The sequence below is a fragment of the Equus przewalskii genome, chromosome X (genome assembly GCF_037783145.1).
Source record: "Equus przewalskii isolate Varuska chromosome X, EquPr2, whole genome shotgun sequence".
Lineage (NCBI taxonomy): Eukaryota > Metazoa > Chordata > Mammalia > Perissodactyla > Equidae > Equus > Equus przewalskii.
In genome coordinates, this window is record NC_091863.1 from 37,660,309 (window position 1) to 37,685,661 (window position 25,353).

Here is a 25,353-nt window from a genome sequence, read left to right on the forward strand (position 1 = left end):
TGTTCTCTGTGGTTTGGTTGCTTTAACTCCCAAGAAAAGCTTTCATAAGAACACTTCACAAAAAGACACACTACCTTCACAGATGAATAGATAAAGAAAATGTGGTATATACATGCCATGGAATATTATTCAGCCTTAAAAAAGAAGGAAATCTTATATGCTACAAAATGGACAAACCTTGAGGGCATTATGCTAAGTGAGATAGGTCAGTCACAAAAAGACAAATAGTGCATGATTTCATTTACATCATTTACATAAGGTATCTAAAGTAGTCAAACTCTCAGAAATAGGAAGTAGAATGGTGGTTGCTATGGACTGGGGGGAGGGGGTGTTGTTTAATGGGTATAGACTTTCACTTTTGCAAGATGAAAAAGTTCTACAGATCTGCTGCACAACAATATGAACATACTTAACATTCTCATACTGTGCATTTAAAAATTGCTTAAATGGTAAATTTTATATTATGTGTTTTTTACCACAATTAAAAAAATGCACACGGCCTCGAGTCTACGTTTTGGATACTCTAAATCTCCAATTTAACATTTTGATATTAAGAAACAAAACAAATATTTGAGTGATTTTTCTTACTGAAAATGAAAACCCTCAAATTAAATTGCTTTGAAGACTCAAGAACAAAAAAGTACTTAAAACCACTGCTTGTGACAAACTTTGTCATTTTAAGCATGTATGATATTTTTATAGCAGGAAGGATCGTGACGTTCTTCTCGAATGGTATGCATGGCATGCTGAATTGGCTTCTAAATCAAATGAGGCTGCTGATATGCAGCCTTTTAGCAAAAGAAGAATATATCACAAGACAGTCTTAGAGACCGAACACTGTGGCTATTATAACCAAGACAGCAAAATGAATAATTCATGCGTAGAGGGAGTGTACAAGCATTATGAGCAAGTGAGACTTCATGAATGGTCCCCACACGGGCTCCCCCTCTACCAAACCTCTCTTTACTTCCCCACTACTCTAAACACTGATCCATCATGCAATCCTCTGAAATGTAAAAGTTACTCTAAGGAGACAACATTTGTAAGAACAATAACTCTTTAAGTTGACAGGGGAGAAAGGCCGGGCAAACTTTCATTCGCCCAGTCTTCCTTTCGGAAAAGGAAACTGCACATTTTCTAAAGCTCGTGATTTCAACTTTCCACTGTAAGAATGATTACATAAGGGAATGGACTGGAATGTCCAAGACTATTTCCCCTGTAATAGAAATGTAATGAACATGTCTATATCTCGGCCTTTGAGATTAAAAAACAGGTACTATATAACTGAATTAATTTCCCAATAGCTCATGACTCCTTGACTTTTGGGATCTATGATTCAGAAGAACAGTCTCGTTTGAATTTCACCAGAGGCATTACTCAGCTATGTGAAATCACAAACAAGATAGGAAATATATTTGCATAGATTCTATGTGATTTGCATGCTCCTCTACAAACTGTAGTCTATTAAAAAAAAAAAAGTAAAAGCTAGTTTCCAAAGCCCATATGGGCACGCCATGATTTTTCTTACTTCTGTCCCATCTCAATTAATTTGTACCTGGTGCCACTATCACCAACATGGAGCACTGTCCCAGAGGTAAAGGAGATCAAAAACCAGAGGAGCAAACTTGTGAGGCTTTATCCTGGGTGAGCCCTCAGTGGGGATACTGGTCTAGGAAAGGTTGAAGTAGGTACATACTCAGGTACCTTCTGGTGGGGGTCTGAGGAATAAAGGACAGAGGAGACTTTACAAAGTCCCCAAACTCACATGCTGCTGAGCAGATAGGGGCTTAAACTATGAAGTATGCAAGGCCTGGCCCTGTCCTTCACCTTCTCCCAGCATCCCTCAAGTAGCTGCTAATAATTGACCCTTCTTTACAGGGTACTTGTTCAAGGGGAGGTGAAGTTCTCACCTTCTCAAAGATGTTCATGTTTTAATAGGAAGTATCAAAGATCTTTGATATATAAAGAAGAAAGTGCTAACAAGAGCACTGGGGACTCATGGAGGCCAGAGATGACTTCTCCCAGTGGCCAAACCTGTCCCTTCTCACTTCATGGGCAGCACCCGGCTCCCGACACCAGCCCTGATGCACCAATGGCACGATCAACATGTATAAATGGCTTCTCTCTGGTACTGCACAGAGGGTCCCCCCAGTGAGCTTCTTCCTCCCTCTCAGATCATGCAGGGTAGACCAAATGGTGATGAGAATGAGCACCTGGGATCCTCAGCCCAAGGTTCAAGCTCAGCACCAAAGCAGACAGCAGGGTCTCCTCAAACCAGCCCTCTCCTGTCACTGTCTAAAGAAAGAAACAGATACACATTTAACATCTCTTAGAACTATCTCTCCCCTCTGGCTTTCTAGTGACCTGACACCAATACAAGGCATCCTTATAAACAGTTCCAGAATTAGAATCAGCCTCCACACCTAGAAGCTGCAAAGAGAACGGAAGCTTTGATTGAATGTCCTTTGGGACATTATTTAGATCTAAGAGGTCTAGAAGAGGTATACTCTGCACATAAAACCAACTGGAAGAATTAGGGACAATTCCTACCATTAATAGTCAACACTTTCTATACAAACGGAAAAAAGTCTCAAATCAAAAAAAGCGCTAGGGTGTGCGAAGGTAATAATTCCCCATGACTGTGTAAATAATACAAGTAACCTCAGGCTTCAGTTTCCTCACTTATAACTTGGAGAATTCATAGTTTACCTAGGGGGATGACTTACACTTCTAATGGTGGGTGATTTGGGCTTACAGATACAACCCTTGGGTCTAATTCTGAATTGTGATACAGCACCCCATATGTCCAAGAGAGAGCCAAACCCCACAAAGAAACAAAGGCAAAAGAAGAAAAAGGAATATCATGCAAGCTTAAACCACAAATGACAGGTGCAGATATTTTAAACAGAAAAACATAGGGGAAAAAAAGAAAGAAAGAAAGGAATAAAAGAAAAGGAAGAGGCCCCCCACGGCAGGACTTCATGAGGCACAGGGGATAAACATGGGCATACAAAAGGCCTCTCCTTATCCCTCAAGAAAAGAAGAGCTGGACTGTTCTATGGCCAAACCCATGGTATCACCTACCCTTTCTCACATTCCTGCATGTGCAAAAGTGCTTTATAAACTTTAAACCAACCTCTACATGACACGAGTTTGATTTTTATTATGCTTCTCAGTCCTCGATGTTAACTACCCTAAGAATATGCCTGAGGCGAATTAAAAGTCCTAAAAGAATATGTTATATAATCACTCTCTTGTATGTATCTTCAACTCCTTACCACTCCCTCCCTTTGTCATTGTCACTTGGCAAGACCTAATCCCTCCTTAAACCCAATTCTTAGTCTACACCATGTCTGTGCCCACTCAGTCAACTGCGATGGAAGAAAAACATATGCACACTGACACTCACTTTAATCATGGCCACCAACCACAAGTGGGCCCTGAGTGTTGTCTGATAATCATGATACATTTTTCTGGTCCAGTTACTCTCAAATTCTCCCAAATGACTATTTCATCTCCTTTGCTCTCTCTTCAAATCTCCAGGGCCTTCTCACCAATTCTCACTCTCAGCTTCCTGTTTCACTGAAACACCAGATGCAATCATAACAGACTTTCCAGAAGCCCCCACCATCACATCTGTCCCCCTATATACATCTGTGCCCACATCACTCAGGATAGACTAGTTTATGCTACAACAACTTAAAACTACAAAGGACACTAGATGCCTATAATGGTTAGTCAGGGGCTCTGCTCCATGTTTTCCTTACTTGGGGATGCAGGTTGATGAGCAGCCAGTTTCTGGAACATTACTAGTCAATGTGGCAGAGGGGAAAATAACTTTTGAAGATTTTCATGCTAACAATTAAATGCTATAGCACAGAGACATCGTGTGCTGCTTAACATAATTCACTAGCCACAACCAGTTACATGATCCCACCAAGCCATAAGGGGAGGAAGTACAATCCTACCATGTGTCCAGAAGGGAGAGAGTGAAACATATTTGATATTAGTGTTAATGACTTCCAACGTGTCCACCTACTCTACCTTCTCTCCTATGAATATACTGAACTCCTAGCTAAAGCCAACCCACTTATGTACTAGATTTTTCTTGCCTCCTCAAAGACATCAGTTCTGCAACTGTCCCCACCATCTCCTGTCTCATTAACATTTCTCCTGCTACCGGATCATTTGTATCAGCATATAAACATCATTCCAATTACTCAATTTCTCCCACCTTAAAAAAAAAAGGAGAACCTTGACCTCATGTTCCCTTCCAGCTACAGCCCCATTTCTCTGTTCCCACTTACAGCAAATCTCCTTCAGAGAGTTGCTATACTAGCTCTAATTCCCTTCTCCCCACGCTCTCTTGAACTCACTCCAGTAAACCGTGCTCCCTCTCCACCATTCCTTCACCAAAACAGTGCTTGTCAGGGTCTCCCAAGACCGCCACATTGCTACAGCCAATGGCAAATTTTCAGTCCTTATCTTACCCAAACTATCAGCCACATTTGATGCAATTGAACACTCTTTTCTCCTTGAAACATACCTGATTCCTAAGACACTCAGTCTTACTGGTTTTCCTCCTACCTTCCTGGCTACAGTTGCTCAGTCTTTTATTGGTTCCTTCTATTCTCCTTTACTATCAATAGTAGAGTGTCCCAGGGCTGAGTGCTCAGCTGGCTCCTCTTCTCTTCTACGACTTCCTCCCTGGGTGGCCTCATTTGAGCTCATGATTTTGAATGCCATCTATGCACTGATGGCTCCCAAATGTCTAGCTTCAGCTTGGATGGCTAAACTGAAGAAATACTCAGCTATCCAACTGAGTAGGCAATATCGTCACTTGGAAGTTGTCTTAGGCTGTTTGGGATGGTATAACAGAAATACCATAAACTGGATGGCTTATAAACAACATTTATTTCTCACAGTTCTGGAGGTTGGGAAGTACAAGATCATGGTGCTGGCAGATTCGGTGTCTGGTGAAGGCCTGTTACCTCACTGACAATCATCTTTTCACTGCAGCCTGGCTTGGTGGAAGAGGGCAAGGGAGCTCTCCCAGGTCTCTAATCTCATCCATGAGGGCAAAGGCCTCATGACCTAATCACCTCCCAAAGGCCCACCTCCTAATATCCTCACATTGGGATTTAAACAAATGAACTTGGGGAGCTGGACACAAACATTCAGTCCACAGCAGATGTATAATAGGTATAAGACTTTTGTTAAGAAATGGGTGACTGAAGTATAAAAATCACCCAGTCTAATCCTGCATTGTAAAAATGAAGAACCCAAGGCTCCCAGAAATAAACTGAATTCCCAAAGGTTAGAAAGAGGTGAGAACTCTGGTCACTTGATACTTTTTTAGCCACCTCTCCACCTCTACTAAAAGAATAATACTGCAGGTCATCATAATGGTAAAAATAAAGGGGAAGGAAGTATAATAAACATTAACTTAAAATAGTAACAATAAAATAAAATACTAACAAACTTAAGGATGTTTCTAGTAACGTTAAATTGGAAAACAAATGGAGTAAGTAAGAAGCAATCCATAAAACCCTAATAGACTACTAACTTTACATACCGGTTTGTGGAGTTTTCAGGTAACTCTAGTATGACGTCAACTCCATGCTTAAGACATTCCATCTATAGGTTGAATACCAGAAAGGGATGTTGTCAGAATAGGTGGTTCGGGTGTCTGGAGCTGGCCAACTGGTAGGAAGGCTTGAAAGAGATGGAACGTTCCTAAGAGTGGTTTTTCACAAGTAGAGCTGCCAAATGATTGACTTACTAACTGAGATGTATGGGTTTTTTTTCACTTTTGTTTCCATTTTTTCATTTCCCAGCCAACATGACAAGGTTAGTTTCACAGCAAGGAATACATTTCCTCTTTCAAAGTCAAATGGACAACTTATTAAGAATTTGAAAACTGATGGAGAAAAAAAGTAAAGCTCAGCTAATATGCCTAAACAGGGGCCGGCCCAGTGGTTCGGTGGTTAACTACGCACATTCCACTTTGGTGGCCCGGGGTTCATCAGTTCGGATCCTGGGTGCAGACATGGCACCGCTCGGCAAGCCAGGCTGTGGTAGGCGTCCCACATACAAAGTACAGGAAGATGGGCACAGATGTTAGCTCAGGGCCAATCTTCCTTGGCAAAAAAGAAGAGGATTGGCAGCAGATGTTAGCTCAGGGCTAATCTTCCTCAAAAAAAAAATATATATATGTATGCCTAAACAAAGGTCACCTAGAGTGTTATTACACATAATTCAGATCATTTTCTTAAGGTGTGAGCCCCCATTTCCAAACAAGTTACAATACTGTAGCACGGATAGATACAAAGATAGGCATTTATATATTTAATCATACCAAATGTAACTATCTCAACAAATTAAGTCACAACATTAAATTCAACATACTTAACCATTCTCATCCTCTTTCCTTTTCTGAAAAATGCAGTAATTGGACCAGATCATTTTTAATAACTTCCTCCAGATTATTCTTTCACAGGAGGAGCATGAGGCACATATTGAAAAGCAATGACTTAGCTAGTCCCTCGGATGTTCTAGTGGTCTATCATTGTAAAAGAGTTTAAAGAAGAGGCAAGACACGGGAAACCAATCCTGACCAGAACAGAGATTAAACTAGGAGTGTGACAAGTTGTTGGTCCTCCAAGATCAGCATTAATATGTGTTACCTCTATGTATAAAGAATGCAAATAAAACCTAAGGAATAAAGACTGAAAGGTAAATCAATACTAATTAATTACAGCAACTTTTACTTTCAGTAATAATAGACCAGATAATTGGGGCAAAAACCTCCACTAAATATAACTAAGGAAGCTGAGCAAAGTAGAAAAAAACATCTTAAAAAGTATCAAAGAGCTATTACGATGGTGAGGAACGCCTGAGTACCAAGTCTGACCGTGGATGGGAGAATAGACATGGAGTTGTTTCTGCCAGGGAGATGTTTGCTGATACTCAAGAAACACGAGAGGATTAAGGTTATTTCTGATGATTCTGGGGGGAAAAAACAGAATCTGGGACCCACCAAAAATAAATCACCTCATTTTTGGATAAAAAATAAAGTGAAGAGAAAGTAACTAGTCCTCATATGGACTTACAGCCAAGCCATGACTATCTGGATGGCTCAGATGACTTAGATTAAGGTGATTCCAGAAAGCTAGTACTTTCAGGCATCTGACAGAAGAAAACAAAAACATTCTCTAAAGGCATGACATCTTAGCTTTTTAATCAAAATATCCAGGCACAATCAAAGATAACCATTTATGCAAAAAGAAAAAAAAAACATGAGCAAGAAAAAGTAGAAACAAGACACAACAGAGGAAAAAACCCACAGAACTCCAAATATTAGAATTGGACTGTAAAACAACAATGCCTAATATATTCAAGGAGCTAAAAGCCAGACTTAAAAATTTCAGTATGGAACTGGAAACTTTTTTAATGACATAGATTTGAAAAAGAAAATATTAATTCTAGATATGAAAATACAATTTTTTAAAAAATTAGAAACTCAATGGATGAAGAAAGAATTAGTGAACTGAAAGATAAGTCAGGAGAAAAAAAATGTATTCAGAATGAATTACAGAGAAGCATAAGGATGGACAAAAGGGCAGGGATAAGAGGTATGGCACAAAGACAGGGCACAATGAACCGTGCTTCCCAGAATTCATGAACTTGTGTAGTCCTCTCCCACATTAAATCTGGGTTAGCTCTAACTAAAGCTTTCATTAACTTTAACCACAGGAATAGAGCAAAAGTGGTACTATGCCAGTTCTGGGCTTATGTCTTAAGAAAGCCTGGCAGCTTCCACATCTCTGGAAACCCTCTTGGGAGCCCTGAATCACAACGTAAGAAACTCAGCTGCCCTGCTGGACGGACCACCTGGAGAGGCCATGATGAGAGGCCAGTGGAAGACAGAACCCTGACACTAACATGTCCTGTCATTCCTGTTGAGACCAGCCTTCCAGCTGTTGCTGTCAAGGGCAACAGACACATAAGTGAAGGCACTTTCAACATTTAAGCCCCAGATGCCTTCTGACTGCAGCCTCATGACAGATCTCAGGCAAGACCAGCAGAAGAATCATCCAACTGGGCCCTAGTCCACCCACAGAACCTTGACAAATAATGCCATGATTGCTGTTTTAAGCCACTAATGTTTGGAGTGGTTTGTGTGCAGTAACAGATAACTAAAACAGAAGGATATGTGAAGGATACACTAAGAATATTTAACACATATTTCCTTGGAGTTAGAGGAATGAGTAAATAGGCTAGAAACAATATAGAAAGATAACAGCTGAGAACTTTCCAAAATTCACCAAAGACGTCATTCTCAGATTCAAGAAATCCTAATAACCCCAAAATGAATGAATGAAAATAAATCTATGCTTAAGCACATCATAGTAAAAATGAAGAAAACTAAAGATGCAGATAAAATTTTAAAAGTAGCCAGAGAAAAATGGCAAATTACAAAGAAGCAACAATTAGACTAACAGCTGACTTCCCACACACACAAAGAAATTACCAAAGTTGGAAAGCAGTGTGGAATGCTATCTTCAAAGTGTGAAAAGAAACTATCTCAATAGAATAGTTCCAACCTGGAATTCTATAACCTGTGAACATATCCCTCAAGAATCAAGGTGAGAAAGACACTTTCAGAATAACAAAAACTGAAAAAAATTATCACTACCAGAACTACACTAAAGGAAACAGAAATATGTTTGTCCAGCAGAACTAAATATGCCCCAACATGTTTAAAAATTAAATACATATCTAAGTAACTCATGGGTCAAAGAGGAAACCACTATAAATTTGAAAATATTTTAAACTGACTAATAAATTTACTATATATTAAACTGGTGGGATGGAGTCAAAGCTACTCAGAATAAGAAATATATATTAGAAAATAAGAACAGCTAAAAACTACAAAGCTAAGTACATATCTCGAGACATTAAGGGCAAAATAAACCCAAAGAGAGCACAAGTAAAGAAATATAAATAAGAGCAGAAATGAAGTAGAAAAAAAGCATAAAATAGTGATAATCAGCAAAGGCATAAGTTGGCCATTTGAGAAGATTAATAAACACGCCAAACCTTTGATGAAGACTGACGAATAAAACACAAAGAGACATAACTGCAGATAATAAAGATAACTAAAGAGCATACGTCAATCAACTTTATTCCAAACAGCTTAAAATTTCAACGAACTGGAAAAATTCCCAAAAAAATACAACTTATCAAAACCGTCACAAGAAATATAAAACCTGAACAGTGTTTTACGAAACTGAACCAGTAATTAAAAACCTTCGCACAGTAAAAAAATAAAGTGCACACCCAGATGGCTTCACCAGCAAGTTCTACCAAAAATTTAAGCAAGCAATAGACTTAACACAAAGATTTAGGGATAAATTATACAAACCCTGCCACAGAACAGGAGCAAAGGGCACTTTCTGCAGCTCAGAGTTTAGATTGAGCCAAACACCAAAACACAACTAGAGCTATACAAGAACTGAAAACTACAGGCCCATTTTATTTATAATCATAGATGCAAGAATCTCAAAGAAAATATTAGCACAGCAAATCCACATTATTTTAAAAGGATAATACACTGACTGAATCTATTAAATCAGGAATCTACACTTAGTTTAAAAATTTTTTTAAAAAGTCAATCAATATAACTGACCATATTAACAGATTAAAGAAGAAAAATCTGGGGCTGGCCCCGTGGCCGAGTGGTTAAGTTCGCGCGCTCCGCTGCAGGCGGACCAGTGTTTCATTGGTTCGAATCCTGGGCACAGACATGGCACTGCTCATCAAGCCACGCTGAGGCAGTGTCCCACATGCCACAACTAGAAGGACCCACAACGAAGAATATACAACTGTGTACCGGGGGGCTTTGGGGAGAAAAAGGAAAAAAAAAAAATCTTTAAAAAAAAAAAAAAAAAGAAGAAAAATCATATTCTCATCTCGGTAGATGTAAAAGAAAAAGCAACATCTATTGATGATTTAAGAAAAGAACTTACACAACAAAAGCGAAATTCCTGTTCTAAAAAAAGATACATACCCAAAACATATCATAAACATAATACTTAATGGCGAAACATCAAAAGCATTCCCTTTTAGGAAAGAGAATAAGACAGGATGCCCACTAACATCTTTTCTACTCACAACTACGCTAGAGGTCTTGGCCATGACAACAAGGCAAGAAAAAGAAAGAAAGATTAAAAAGTAGAAAACAATGGTATTATTTACAGATGAGAAGATTGTGCTCATAGAAAAAAATCAAAGGAATCACTATTATTACAATTTTAAAGAGTTTTTAGCAAGACCGCTGAATGTAACATCAAAGCTCAAAAATTTATTTTTATATATCAGCAATTGGTAGAAAGAAAATTTTGAAAAATATGCCATTTTGATAATATCAAAATATAACACGTACATGGGAATAAAACAAAATAAGTGCAAGATCACTATGCAGAAAACATCACTAAATATGTTGAACAAACAAAGCCAGATGCAAGAGCATATACCGTATTAATTCATTTACATAAAGCTCAAAAACAGGCAAAACTACATAATTTAGGGATAAATATTCAGGTAGTAAAATTAAAAAGCAAAACAAGGAAGTGATTTTCATAAAGTCAGGATACCTCTAGGAGAAAAGAATAATTATTGGAAGTGGAAAGAGAGGGCTTCTAGGGTCCTGGCACCGTTCCATTTCTTGGCCTTGGTGGTAGTTAGATGGGTGCTCATTTACAATACTTCTTTCAGCTTTACACTGTTAATACATTTCTGTATGTATGTTGTATTTCATACACATGCATACATGAATACATGCTACAAAACCAGGGCAGGAGGCGGGGGTAAAGTGTAGGTGGAATCCATATGGTAAACTGATCTTTAAGACATAAGGATAACTAATTTGGAACAATCACTTTGAAGAAATTTAGTGAAATGTCATTATTCTTTTAAAAACAGAGTACTAACAGGGAGGCAGTCTCCCTATGAAGACAGCTAAAAGCATGGGTTTTGGAGTTAGATAACTTGGGTTTCAATCTTAGCTCCACCACTGACTAGCACCGCAGTTTGGGGAAAGTTTTTTTAGCTAAGTCTAGTTTTCTCTCCTGCAAGATAAAAATTCCACTTAACTCATGAGGATTAGAGAATATGTCTACAGTGTCTTGTCACATAATACAACGTCAGTAAATGGAAATTGCTTTTCTAATTATCGTTGCCGTAACTGGAAGGTGGGTACTGTCCCATTTTTATTAATAAGTTTAGTCTTGAACTGACATATAAAGTTCTGAGCAAAGGCATTACCAGCCATTGAGTTAATAAAAATTGACCATCAGGAACTACCTCCCTTGAAATCATTATTAGATGCCAAGTTTTACAGAACTCTCAATAAATTACATTTAACACAATCAATAAATATGACTTTAGTAGGGTACTCTAATAGTTCTCTTCTGAAAAGAATTATAGGAACTCCTTTCACATATATATATTATATAACCACAGTATAACTTCTACATAAACAGAATAAAGAGCTTCACAGGCCGTGAACATTAAGGACATATACGTCACGCATCAGTAGTGATCATTCATTTGCATTAGTCCAAATGTATTCAAATATATAGGTATTCACCGGGGCTGTATGAGCTACCCATGAGCTCTCTCATACTCTCCGTCCATCATCCCATTCCTACGCATTCATAGCACAAGCAGCTAATGCCATGGAAGATCACTCAACGTGTGAGAAATAGTGTGATAAGATGGAAAACGCATGTAAGAGACAAACATCTCTTTGCAAATCCTGGCTCTGCCACCTCCTAATTAGGTACCTTCTTTAAGCCTCAGTGTCCTGAGTAGTTCAAATGAATAAAACCAATCTCACAGGATTGCTTTATGGAAATTCTTCACGGCAGAATGGTGAGGCCATCGTTCTGCTGAGTGAAGCCACCTCAACTCAGATATCACCCTTGCAGGACATTTGGTCCTGTCCAAAAGATCTTTGACATTAGATCCTGTCCAAAACATCCATGAGCACATTTGGTCCATGCCAAATGGTTTTGGACAGGACCAAATATCAAGGACCTTTTGGTCTGGACCCAATGTCTCCATGGACATTTTAGACAGGACCAAATATGACCAGATATCAAAGACCTTTTGGCGTGGACCAAATATCTGATGGACCAAATGTCTTATGGACATTTTGGACAGAACCAAAGGTCTGCTAATCAGATATCCCACTCCACCAGATTGGGTCTACTTCCTCATAAAGGTGTTTGCTTGCTAAGTGTCTCAAACAAGTTGGCTAATATAGCCATTAATAAGACATCTTGTGGTACCTGTATTAGAATCCCAGAAACTCAGAGCTGCAGAGAGCTCTGAGACCATCTGACACTGCAGTCATAACCTGCTGCATCTACCTAAACTTACATCTTTTATATCATTTTACAGATCATCAGTACAATGTGGTTAACTGTTAAGGATTTGTTAAGGGTCTAGAACAGTAATTCTCAACCCCCGCTGCACATTACAATCACACAGGTAGTTTAAACACACACACAAACGCCCATGCCCCACCTTGAATTGAATCAGAATTGAATCAGAAATTTGAGGTAGAGCACAGGCATCTATATTTTGTAAAAACTTCTCCAGGTGATTCTAATGTGCAGCTAGGGTTGAGACGACCACAGTAGTAAAAAAGGATGGCAAAGAAACATAATGTCAGTATTTCACAATCAAAAAATGGCTTTAGTAATTATGTAGCCCTTTTTCTATCCTACTAAAAACGAAAGGTAAGTCAGGCGAAGGGGAACCCAAGGGATCTAGGCTGTGTTTAAAGAATTTCACGCTCAAGAGTTATTTGATATAGTGGAATTAAAGAAGACATACAATTAACTTCTCTAGAACATTGTATTTCATGTGAGGAGAATATTTTGGTATTGTCATACTAAGAAAAAAATGGGATGACATTGCTTTCTCTGAGAGCTTTGCACTGCCTCTTGTAATTTATCCAAACTAAATAGTGCATTAGAAAGTCACTCAAAATGTAACATTTTAAATTAGTCCATATCATAAAAATTATTATTAATAAAAAGTGGCGTCAGAAGCATGACTTTTCCTTTTCTGTATTGTCTATTTTGGGTGACATATATTTCCACTCAAGTTCCAGAGATTTTTTGCTTTATTTTCCAAATTTCTCCTATAAAAAATAAGTCGTTACTACAGTAAAATTTATCCACCTTGATATTATTTCCCACTTGCTTACTCTCGGGCTTTTGCACATAGCAACCACACAAATCTCTGTTGCAAGTTCACGGCACTCAGATCCTTAGCAACATTCAGGAATGAATATATCTTTAAACTATGGGAACATTTAGCTGAATACCATAGTTTCAAACGTCTCTAAAGTGCTATTTGTGCTGAATCTATCCCAGATCTGTCAATTCTTATCAGTAACACATCTCTCTTTATCTGTATCCAGGTGGACTGGTGAAAGCTATGGCAGAATAAGCTGGTTCATAAGTTTGCTCATTCTTACTGTATTTTGGAGCCATTAATTCCCAGTATGGATAACTAAACATCTGAGTACTTAGTACATATGTATTTTTCTCTCCTGACAAGAGTTGCAAATAAATGGTATAATCTTTATCCGAATTTTGAGAATGTTCTGGTTTTTAGACAAGAACTTAGCAGTTACTATGGTAGCTATTTGAATTAATGGAATATTGGTGGATCGCTGTGCTTTCTCAACATATTTCACCTAGAAATAATTTAATGGAAAGTAAGACAATGGATGTCATTCTTTGCACAAAGGTTCTGTTTGTTGACTAATAAATGAGTGATGTATTAACACCAACCTGAGGAAAATTCATCTCAGTTAGGTGAGGGTCCAGATACAGAAAGGACCTATAAAGGGCACAGCCACAGCCTCTTCTCTTAAACTCTTTCAGTAACGAGGCTTACCAGAAATGAGAATTAGTTATACACATGTGCACACACACACAAAATAGGTGAACATACACGTAAATGTATATATGTACATTATTCTAATATATATACACACTACCATATAGGACAAATTGTCAAGAATATTGAATTACCTAAAATGTAATTGAGATTAAATCCCAAAAAAAGTCCTAATGAGTCATTTCTTTATTCTTTTTTTAATGTTTATTCTAAGCTCATTTACAGTGGGAGGAAAGAGCTGAGACTCAGAATGGGGAATTTTTTTCCAAATTATATCCACCAGCAGGTTGTCCCAGTCTAATGATTCATCATCTCTTAGGTATAAGATGGTGTTTCTTACTCTTGAGCACGGTTTGCAATGAATCACCCTCTGGCTGATTCACTTTCATCGATGACTAAGCTCTGCAGGACTTTGTCAGTGAAGGGCCCACAGCCCACCACAAGGCGGCACTCCAGGGAAGGAAGAGCCTAAGGTGGGAGTGTTTAGAGGGAAAATATTCATTGGGCTGCATGAGGGAAGTAGCATACATCCGTGAAATATATAAAAATGCACACAGTTCATTGATGAACTCCTGCATTTGTGTAGGAAAGTTAGTATCTGATGAGAGCATTTCTTCAGTACTCAGAAAAGGATTGGCTGAAAGACGTAAAAATGGTTCTAAAAAGTGGTAAAGTTCATTTAACCTGTAGTCAGGGCCCCCAAACAAACATAATTCGGAAGAAGAAAAAATAAAAACTTATTATATGTTAGATTGACTCATTTTTCTCACTTAAAGAAAAAAAAATCAAGATTCTTCAGACACCATTCTCAAGAATTTCACACACATACAAAAAGCTACCCTTCATTATTGATACCTGGGGTTGACAAACGTTTTCTGTAAAGGGCCAGATAGTAAACAGTTTAAGCTTTGCAGGCCATACAGTGTGACCTCTGTCACTCTGCCATCGTATGGCGGAATCAGCCATAGGCAATTAAGTAAATAAGAGGGCATGGCTGTGTTCCAATAAAACTTAATTTACAAACACAGGTGCAGATTTGGCCCCACCAGCTGTAGTTGTCCTAAAACCAGGCATCTGAGAGTTTGTAAAGGATTTTGAAATAGCACTTCATTCAGTGTCCACACCCTCCTCTCCAGTGAGTTAGGTCCTCTGACGCACAATCTACACATAAATAAACTCAAGACCAAGATAACTATCATAGAACAGGGACAAGTAGTACAAAAGATTCTTTAGTTCAAGAATTATCATTTTGTTCCAAAGACGCTAAATGTCACATGTTAGATTACTTGTAATACTGTTTGAGTTTGATCTTATAAAATCTAAGACTTCTGAAATTCAAATGAGCCAAACAAAATGTCACGGACCAATAACTTGTAATCAAGATTTAAACTTCTAGGTATGACAACTGTTTTTCTTAGAAGTTGGGAAAGAAAAAACAATTCTAAATTATTACTATTTTAACTAAGCCTATTTTAAATATTGTATACACTGAAAAGAAAAAAAGGATTTTTAAAAAAATTTTACCTAAATATTATTGATGTATTTATTACGGTCAAACTGAAAGGCAAAGAATAATTCAAAAAGAAAACTTCTTTTTAAAAAACAGCATTTCTAAGGATCATGTATATCACTGCTGTTCAGATTTTAATGTATATGAATCTCCTGGGCATGTTGTTGAAATGTAGAATCTGATTCAATAGGTCTGAGGTGGGGCCCAAGATGCTGCATTTCTAACAAGCTCCCAGGTGATGGGGATGCTGATGGCCCCTGGACCACCCTTTAAGTAATAAAGAACATATAATCACCTGGGAAATATTGATTCCCACATCTTTAGACATGGGGCCAGGGATTTTAAATTAACTTGTCAGTGATGATGCACTTTTTTAAAGGGACTTAAAGTGAAAAATTCACAAATTAGGCTATCTTTTCTTTAATGACTAGAAAATCCACAGCATTGTGTATATTTGAGTTAAAACCCAAGAAAACCTAGTTCTATCCAAACGGGCACTAAAACAGCTCATTCAGTACCATGGCAAAACTACATCTTTAAAGAAAACTAACATTTGCTGGCAGCCTATCACAAGTCAGGCAAAGTGCAGCATGCTTTCGATACATGATTTCTTTTAATCCTTCCATTTCACAGGGGAGACACCTAAGACAGCCTCTGCTCAAGGTCAGAATCTAGATTCAAAACCAACCAGCCTGTCTGTATCGGCACTTTCACTTATTTCTATTTTTATGTTCTACCTCTGATCATTTCATTCCCCTCCAGGTGGCAAATGGTATTATTATTCCCAATTATTTCTCCCTTTCTATAATAGGATTACTCATCCTGTCAGTCGTGGGAGAGAAGTATGTGTCCCCACTTAGTTGACTTTGAATTTGGCCCTATGACACACTGTGACCAAGGGAAATGTGAGCAGATATGACACCGACCACCTCCAAGCAGAGGCTTTAACAGTGTTGAGTGGTCTGCACTCTGTTCCTGCCCTCCAAGAGAACGGCATGTCCCAGATACTAACTGTTCTTTCAGCATGACTTTCAATAAAAAAAAAAAAAATTGGAAACCTATTGCGTATTAAAGATAATTATAAAGACACAGGAGAAAATACATCATGTAAAATTTTTTAAAGTATAATATGACTATGATTACAGCTGTGGGAAACTGCAACATACTTATGCAGAGGAAAAAAAGAACTTAAAGGAAATATACCAAAATATAATCAAGATTTTGTTGGATTTATGGTTAATTTCTGTCCTCTATTTTCTGCATGTCTTGCTACAGTGTCATACTGCTTCAGTAAAATACAAATTAATCTTCAACTTTCAAATTTAAAGGCAAGAGTTTTTAAAATATAGCATTAGACACCATAACGATGAGCATGCCTTGCAAAAGTGAAAATGTCACATCTCAGAATTTTTCTCTTTATGGGCATGCAATAAAACTTCAGGGTCACCAGTTACTAGCAGCATGACCTTGGGTAAGTTAACACTCTGTGCCTGTTTCTTCATCCATTAAAGGATTTAATAATATCTACTTCTTGGGTAATTTGGCACATTAAATATAACATATATAAAGCACCTGACGCATATAAGCATTTAATAAAAGTACCTTTCTTTCACTACAGCTAATATCACAGAAAACTAATAAAATTATACCTGTTATAGAAAGGAATTTATCAATAAAGCTTTAACTGAAGATAATATTCATGGCAATTTAAGACCCTCAGCAGTCCATGAACTTAGCTATAAGGAGATCCTACAGCACACACCATTTTTAAGGACCACTGTGATTACATTTGGCCCATCCAGATAATCCAGGATAATCTCTTTATTTTAAAGTCAGCTGAGTAGCAATCTTAATTCTATCTGCAACCTTAATTCCCCTTTGCCATTTAACATATTCACAGGTTTCAGGGATTAGGACATAGACATCTTTGGAGGGCCATTATTCTACCTAGCACACTGTGGCACTTCATGTAACATAACTCAACATTTAATAAACTGGCTGATAGAACAGATTCTCACAGCAAAGTACAATGTGAACCTCTCTTTTCGGATCTTATACTTTGATGCTCCACGTGGTTGATCAACATTCAATCTCTTAAATCAGAAAAGCACTTAACTACAGGAAGCGTACTTGAATGAATGCTCTCCTTCATTTACTCATCACTGAGGGCCTACTGTGAGGGCCAAGTTTGATAGAGAAGAATCAGCCACAGTCCCTGCCAATGAAGCACTCAGTACTGGGGGAGGTGGGGGGACAAAGTGGAATCCTAGTAACATTGACATCAGGGCTACACGAGAGACTTCCAAAGTTCTGTGGAACTGCAACTGAGGTTGGTGTTGAAGGCTTCAGTGAGCAAGGCCTTTTGGCTGAATGTTTACGGAAGAAAAGCAAAGCAAGAGGCTGAAGACATGGAGGCTTTGCATGGTGTGTCAAGGGTGTGAGGAAGCAGCTGATGAGCATAGATGGAGGCAGAGCGGGTAGGTGACTACAGGTTGCTACTGAATTCCACTGCAGAAGAGCATCACTTAAAAAATTAGGAGGGGAGGAGGAAACCAGCCTCGATCCTGAGAAGGGATCATAGACGCCAAAAAAGGAAGAAAAAGTGCCCAGAAGCTGGACAGCAAGTTGTCCCCAAGAGAGGCCAGAAAACAAACTGCAACAAATCGGGGGAGAGGCATGGAGCAGGGGACAAGAGAGAGGAAAGGGAAGGAGAGAGGGAGGGAGGTAACTTTTCTGTGCTACCACCAAGCACCAGTCACGGTGCTTATACAATACTGTATAAGGAATGCATGGAAAAAACATAGAGACAGAAAGCAGAATGGTGGTTGCCAGGAGCTTAGGGGAAGGGGCAATGGGGAGTTGTTTTAATGGGGACAGAATTTCAGTTTTGCAAGATGAAAACACTTCTGAGATAGATGGTGGTCATGGTTGCACGACAATGTGAATATATTTAATACTACTGAACTGTATATGCAAAAATTGTTAAGACGGCAAATTTTACGTTATGTGTATTTTACCACTAAAAAAACTGAAGACAAAGAACAAACGGAAGTTGAGAAAGCAGTGCCTCTGCTTACTAATTTCTCTTTCCAGTAGCTAAGTATGGAAAAGAAGCAGTGTGTAGAGTGAAGTAAAAAAATTCTATGACAAGCTTGGGCACCTTCATCGGCCAAGGAGAAGAACCAGCAGAAAGGGAAAGAAAGATAATATAGGACACAGATAGGATAACTGCTAGCATAAACCCCGTAGGAGGCAAACAGGGTCGGAACCAAGAGCACATGTGGGGGGCCGCCTGGGATGAGAGGTGAAGGACCCTCTTCTCTGGACTGAGGAGAGGTACCACCACCAGAATGGGAGTGGGGTCTGTGAAGTAGGAGAGAAAGTAGTATGAAAGATGTTCGGAGGTTAAGGAGAGAGAAATGAAGAATCCCAATGTTTGAAAACAAAAGAAATCTCTCTTTTGGTCCTTGACCAAAACTGTAGAAGTAACTTCACAAATCAGGGTTTAAACAGAGGACAATTACTGGTCTTAGTTGTGGTTTTACCTTGAAGCAGCCTTACTACCTCAGATAAGTCAGTTAAACTTCCTAAACTGCATCTTTAAAAGAGAAGGATTTGCTAAAATAATCCCACTGTCCCTTCCATGTCTGCATTTCAATGACTTCAAGGAGAGAGTTTATACCTTGAACACAATGTCAGCTCACCTACCCCCCTACAAAAAAGTGAAGTGGGAACAAAAGTCAAGGTGTATATAATTTAAATACCCTTGGGCTGTTTTCACATCTCACTTTTGATAGCGACAGCCACAACAAACAGATGGTTACTGCTGACAAGGGCTGTATCATTACAGTCCTAATGATAACTGATGTCTTTACAGCTCTTTACTGTTCATAAAGAGGCTTCACACATGAAATGTTTTAGTTGATCCTCACAAAGCCCCATGAAATAGGTAAGGCCACTACACTATCCTATCCATTTTCCAGTTGAGGAAACTGAGGCTTACAGAGGTTGATGAAGTGCCCAAGGCCCCAAAGCAGATGAATGACAAACCTGACACTTAAATCCAGGTACTCAAGACTCAAGTACACTATTTTTTAAATGTTTTTTAGACACTGACACACTGTGTCTAAGATTTCCCATTTGGCATCACAAACAGAAAATGTACGAGTCAAAAGAAATTTGCATAGTTTTATTCTTTTAATTGATTCTGGCAATATCATTTATCGAAATGCAAGTACAACTTTAGTTTCCAAGTGAGGAATGATTGGAATCCAAAGGGCAGAGATGGAAAGGATTAGCATTCAACTATTTCAATGTCCTCATTCTTAGGATTGAGAAAACAGAGACCTCTCCTGGGACAAATGGCTTATGGGAGGCCGAGCTAACACTAGAACTCAGGGCTCCCACCAGCCCTGGGCTCTCAGCACCGGCCAGGTCTTACACAGCTTCTAATAAAAGTTAACAACAGAATTGCTCCTTAACGATGAAATGGTTCCAATTTAAATAATTTGAGGGGCTCATTCTCTCCTTTTTACATGTGCAAACCATATGGATGCTGCCTATTAATGGTATTAGAATTCTCTGGAGCAAATTCTCTTCACAAATGGGAGGGTTTGTAATGACAGTCATGCCTCATTTTAGTACAAAAGAGAAGTAAATGTGTCCAATAAGGAATTCATCTGAGAGTTTTAAACCAATTGAAACTGCCTTCATTACCATCTTCTACCTACGAAGTGTTTTCTAGACAAATTAAAATTGAAAAACTGAAAAAAATGCAGTGAAAATATTTTGACGAGGACCATATTGTCTAAGGATTCCCATTTTCCTCCTTTGGAAATATTATAATGAGTCAACAGGTGCTAACTACCAAAATTGCTTTTATCATGAAGCTGAAAAATGTTTAAACAGAAGACTCCATGAGAATAGACGAGGACTTGAAAATAATGTATATGATGAAATTGCAGATCCCATCTTAAATGTTTTATGCAGAAAAAAAAGCATTAGGCTTCTGTTAGACTATAAGGAACTCAAGGACAATAATGTCAAAGGAAGGGAGCCCTTCTGCCGAGGGCAGATAAACTCTGGTTTTCTTCCCTCAGGGCACTTGAGAACTTTGGGCTCATACTAATGTGACTTGCCAAGAGAAAGGATTCTACTGAGGAAAAGAAACCAGCAAAGCTTTCTGGTGACCCCACAAAGGCTAATGTGACAGATGGGAAATGCTCCCATTTGTTCAGTGCTGGAGCTGTGAGAGGGAGACTGAGATATTAGGCTGAGGATTTCTAAAAGGCAAAGTGAAGCCTCCAGTTTCAGTGCTTAGGAAATGAAGTTTTTTTACTGAAGTAGGAGTGGTGCCACAAATACACAACCAGGTTTCTCCTAAAACAGCTGCAAGAATTTGAAATTAAGGGGACAACAGGCTAAACTCCAGACTGCCAAAGGGCAAAATTTAATCTCCTACAGTTTTTCAGGGTTAAGAAGACAAAGAACCTCCAGGGTTTCAATCAAAAGCCCAGGAGAGCCCTGCCTGAGAAGCACAGACAACCTTAGCTGGATTGAGTCTCCCTAAAACTGCAACCTGGCCTTGACTTAACTCAATTCCTGAAAGGGGTGAAGGTAATCAGCTCCTCACTATATTTACCTAACACAGGAAATCCTCTCTGGAAGATGATATAATTTAAAACCAGTAAGATTCGTCCATACACAATGTCTGGTATAAAATAAAAAATTATTAGACATGAGAAAAGCTGCAAGAAAATGTAACTAATATTCAAGAGAAAAAAACAATGGATGCAGACTCACAGATGATCCTCATTATTGGATTCAGCAGACAAGATCTTTAAAATAACGGGTTAATTAGTTGAAGAAAAAAGGAGAAAATGGATGAAAAGATGGAGAATTTCAAAAGAGAACTAGAATCTCTATAAAAAATTAAATGGACATCCTAGAAAAATACAATATCGGGCCAGCCCCATGGCTGAGTGGTTAAGTTCGCATGCTCCGCTTCAGCAGCCCAGGGTTTTGCTGGTTCAGATCCTGGGCACCAACACAGCACCACTCGTCAGGCCATGCTGAGGCGGCATCCCACAAGCCAAAACTAGAAGGACCCATAACTAAAATATACAGCTATGTACTGGGGGGACTTGGGGAGAAAAAGCAGAAAAAAAAAAAGAAGATTGGCAACAGTTGTTAACTCAGGTGCCAATCTTTAAAAAAAAAACAAAAGAACAATGCAATATCTAAAATTAACTCATTAGATGGGTTCAATAGCAGACTAGACATAGCAAAAGATAGCATTAGTAAACGTGAAGAAAAAGGTTAATGGAAGACACTCATATTAAAACCCAAAGAGAAAAAGGGAAAGGAAAAATAAAACAGGTCATAAGAAACATGAAAGGGTCTCCCAGTCATGTAATTGGAGAGCCAGAAGGAAGTTAAGAGACAGAACAGGGCAGAAACAATATTTGAAAAGACAATGGCTGAGAACTTTCCAATACTGATGTAAGACATCAACCTTCAAATTCAAGCAGCTCAACAGACCAAAGCAAGATGAATATAGGGAAAACCACACCTGGACTTGTGAATGTCAAATGCTTAGTACAAAAACAGGGCAAGCACTGAGGAAGTCATGTAGCAGCCCCCAAACTTAGTCCAATACAACTTAGCTTTCCTATTCTTGGGGAGGTTATAATAAAGAAAAGAGTGGGAGAGGGGCACCCTAACTCAACATAAAAGTTTACACTCTTTAGTAGGGTTATAGTCACTCTGCTCTTGACCAAATACAGGAAAACTCCACAATAACATAAATTTGAATATACTATGATAGATAACTGCCTCCTGGTTTCCACCTAGCCACTGATCTCATTTCATTAATCTTATAATAATGGAACATAAATTCTACGTGATTGAAATTTTTAAATCCCAATAATAGTTTTATGGTAGAGTTCACCAAAATCAGGGGGAAAATACGACCATGGTATTAAGACTGATGGAGTGTCAGAATAAGACAAGGCTTTAGAGATAAATAGTCCCCTTGCATAGAGATGACAAAACTAAAGCCCAAAACAATAAGAATGATGTCCTCAGCCCCCACAGCTATTTAGAAGCAGACTGGGAACAAGAACAGTAGCTTCCTCATTTCTAGTCCAGCCTTCTGATTCCAGCACCAGGGCAGTCCAAGGTCAAATCCAATCCAAGGTCAAAGTTCTTGATGAAATGTTTTGATTTTTATGAATATACATTTTTACTGATAGCGATGGAAAATTACTGCTGGTGATTCAAAATACAACACACTAGATAGGTACTCATTTACTCTGACCATGTAGATGTGGGAACCCAATATCATCACTGGGAAGAGTCCTTATACACACACACACACTCTCTCTCTCTCTCTTTCACTCACTCACTCAGTCACTCACTCTATGGCTACACTTGAGGTTCACAGGCAGAGCCAAAACACTGTGTCAAAGAGGTAGAGAAAGCTGTGACCAGGGACTATCACTTAAGCCACAGCAGTCAAGTTATTTCTGTGAGTCTCAAGGCCTTTTTCCATAACATGGGTAAAAACATGCATAGTATCATCATACATGATGATGACTAAGGGAAAAGATCCCACAATGCCATCTTTGGAGGTAAAGAGAAAACAATTGCTGATCCTCTGCATAGATTCCTTATCACCAGAGGACATGGTGTCCCCTCAGTACACATGGTTTTTTAGTTCTCACAAGCTGTTTTAAGGAAAAATATCCTCTGTTCTTTCTCCTGCAGAAATCTGAGGCATCATGATTAGCTAAAGCAATCATACCTCTCCCATTTTAGGAAGTTCATTAAGACTCCATTGTTTTCCTCCATTATATTTTCCTGGTTAAATACCTGCCATGTTTTGTTTTTGTTTTCATCGTCAAAACATGGTCCAAGACCCTCCTGCACACACAGCTGGGCTAGCAGACAGGCAAAGCAGCCTCTGCAGCCCTGGAGGCCAACCTCTGTGCCCAAGACTCCTTTCACAAACCTAAAATACTGACAATGCCACGACAATAAGAAAATTTTGCTATCATAATTAATCAGGAACAAAACCATAGCATTTACAAAACAGGCAAATCATTTTAAATATTTTCCAACATGGGGATTAGTATTCAAAAGATAGGAGAGTGACTGATCACCATCTAGTCCATCTTAAATGTGCATGTTTTTAAATCCCCTTTTAAAATCCAACAGTGTGCCCATTAACACTAGTCAGTGTGGCACCAGAGGCTCCTTCTAAAACTACCACCTTGAATTCATCAGTCTTTTCACTATCACAACCTTCCTCAATGTAAATACTTCTTAAACAGTAATCCTTGATAGAACTCAAGTCACTGTCCTAAGTGGCTGTTTCAATAAACATCTGCTCTACACTTACTCATGATTTTCATATAGCTTCTGCTAGCATTTTAACCTTAGGCTAGAGGATGTATGGGTTCTCTCTCTCCCTCCCTCTCTCTCTCTCTCCAGAGTATACAGTCGTCCCTCAGTATCCATGGCAGGCTGGTTCCAGGAACCCCTGCAGATACCAAAATCTGTGCATGCTCAAGTCCCTTATATAAAATGGCATAGTACTATGAATAGAGTCAACCCTCCGCATCTGTGGGTTTCACATTCCCGTATATGGAAGGCCAACTGTAGCACATATAGACTACAGTACAGAGGGCCAACTGTAATACATACACACTATGTATTTATACATCAGTAAATATAACTTAAGGAGAATTCACATTATGCAACACGTTGGGAATATGGTATATAAAATATTTTACACTACTGTCAATAATATAAAACTAGTTCTAAATTAGAAAAACAAAGCATGAGTACCTGCAAATGCATCTCAATTAGTATCCTATTTCCGGTCAGGGAGCAAAATGGCGGGGTGAGCTGACCCGGGACTCTCTCCCCTCCAAAGTACAACAAAGGACTGAAAAAAAAGGGAAAAAAAGACCCTGAATTTCAATTAGTATCCTATTTCAATCTGTTAAAATTCTTTGATTTAATAAATTAATAGATAAAAATACTGATTTGGTAACCCAGAATTGTCATGATCTTCTAAAAATATTGAACTATGGCCATTTGAATTTGTGTTGTCATTTTAAATAAACAGCACATACAGAGATTCAATAAGGAACTGATCTATAAATAGGGCATAGGAAGTGAGATATGAACTAAATCTTTTGTTTTTGACAAATAAAAGAAAGCATGCCATAAGAATAAATTTCAAGAAGATATTTTTTAACATAAGTGAAAGTCCTATTTTCGCTCATAAATAGTAGCACATCTGTTATTTTGACAGAGGATTACTCAGGTTGTGGATTTTTCATGCCTCTACCTGTGTCAATGGCCAATCTAGGAGTGGCACAGGCAGGAGGACAACACGTGAGAGGTCATAAGGGGTCTTAAAGCTCTTGAAGTGCCTCCTATTCTTTTATGCCTTTTGGTCACTTCACAGTTCATCTGCATCTCTAGGATTAGTAGAACTGGACTTGAACGAGGTAAAATTTCTATCTGTTTTCTTTAGCTACTTCTAACAGCTCTACTAAAACATACAGATGTGTGCTAACACCAAGTTCTGGAAAAACTCAAACCTATCCACGGTTACTATACTATCTCTGGAAAATCAGGGTCACTTCATGTATGTTTTACTAAATATACTTATTAATATACACTTCACGTATATTTCAACTAAGCACCTACGTGTATATTGTAACTATACTTCCTCCTAATGTACTCTAGTCCTTAAAAAGGAATCTTTAATAGGTAGTAATCAGAAACATTTAAATTCACGTTTCCACTCCGAATAGTTTGTAACAGCTGGAAAAGGACACAGACAT

At 38.5% G+C, this 25,353-nt stretch overlaps 1 protein-coding gene across 1 annotated transcript in view; it reads right to left on the reverse strand.

Moving 5' to 3' along the window:
* Positions 1-25,353, reverse strand: part of LOC103564763 (uncharacterized) — a 95,455-nt gene that overhangs the window by 60,931 nt on the left and 9,171 nt on the right. Inside the window, exon 3 of the mRNA XM_070603358.1 lies at positions 24,344-24,443. The gene's annotated coding sequence lies outside the window, so the exon portion shown is untranslated. The remainder of the gene's footprint in view (positions 1-24,343; positions 24,444-25,353) is intronic.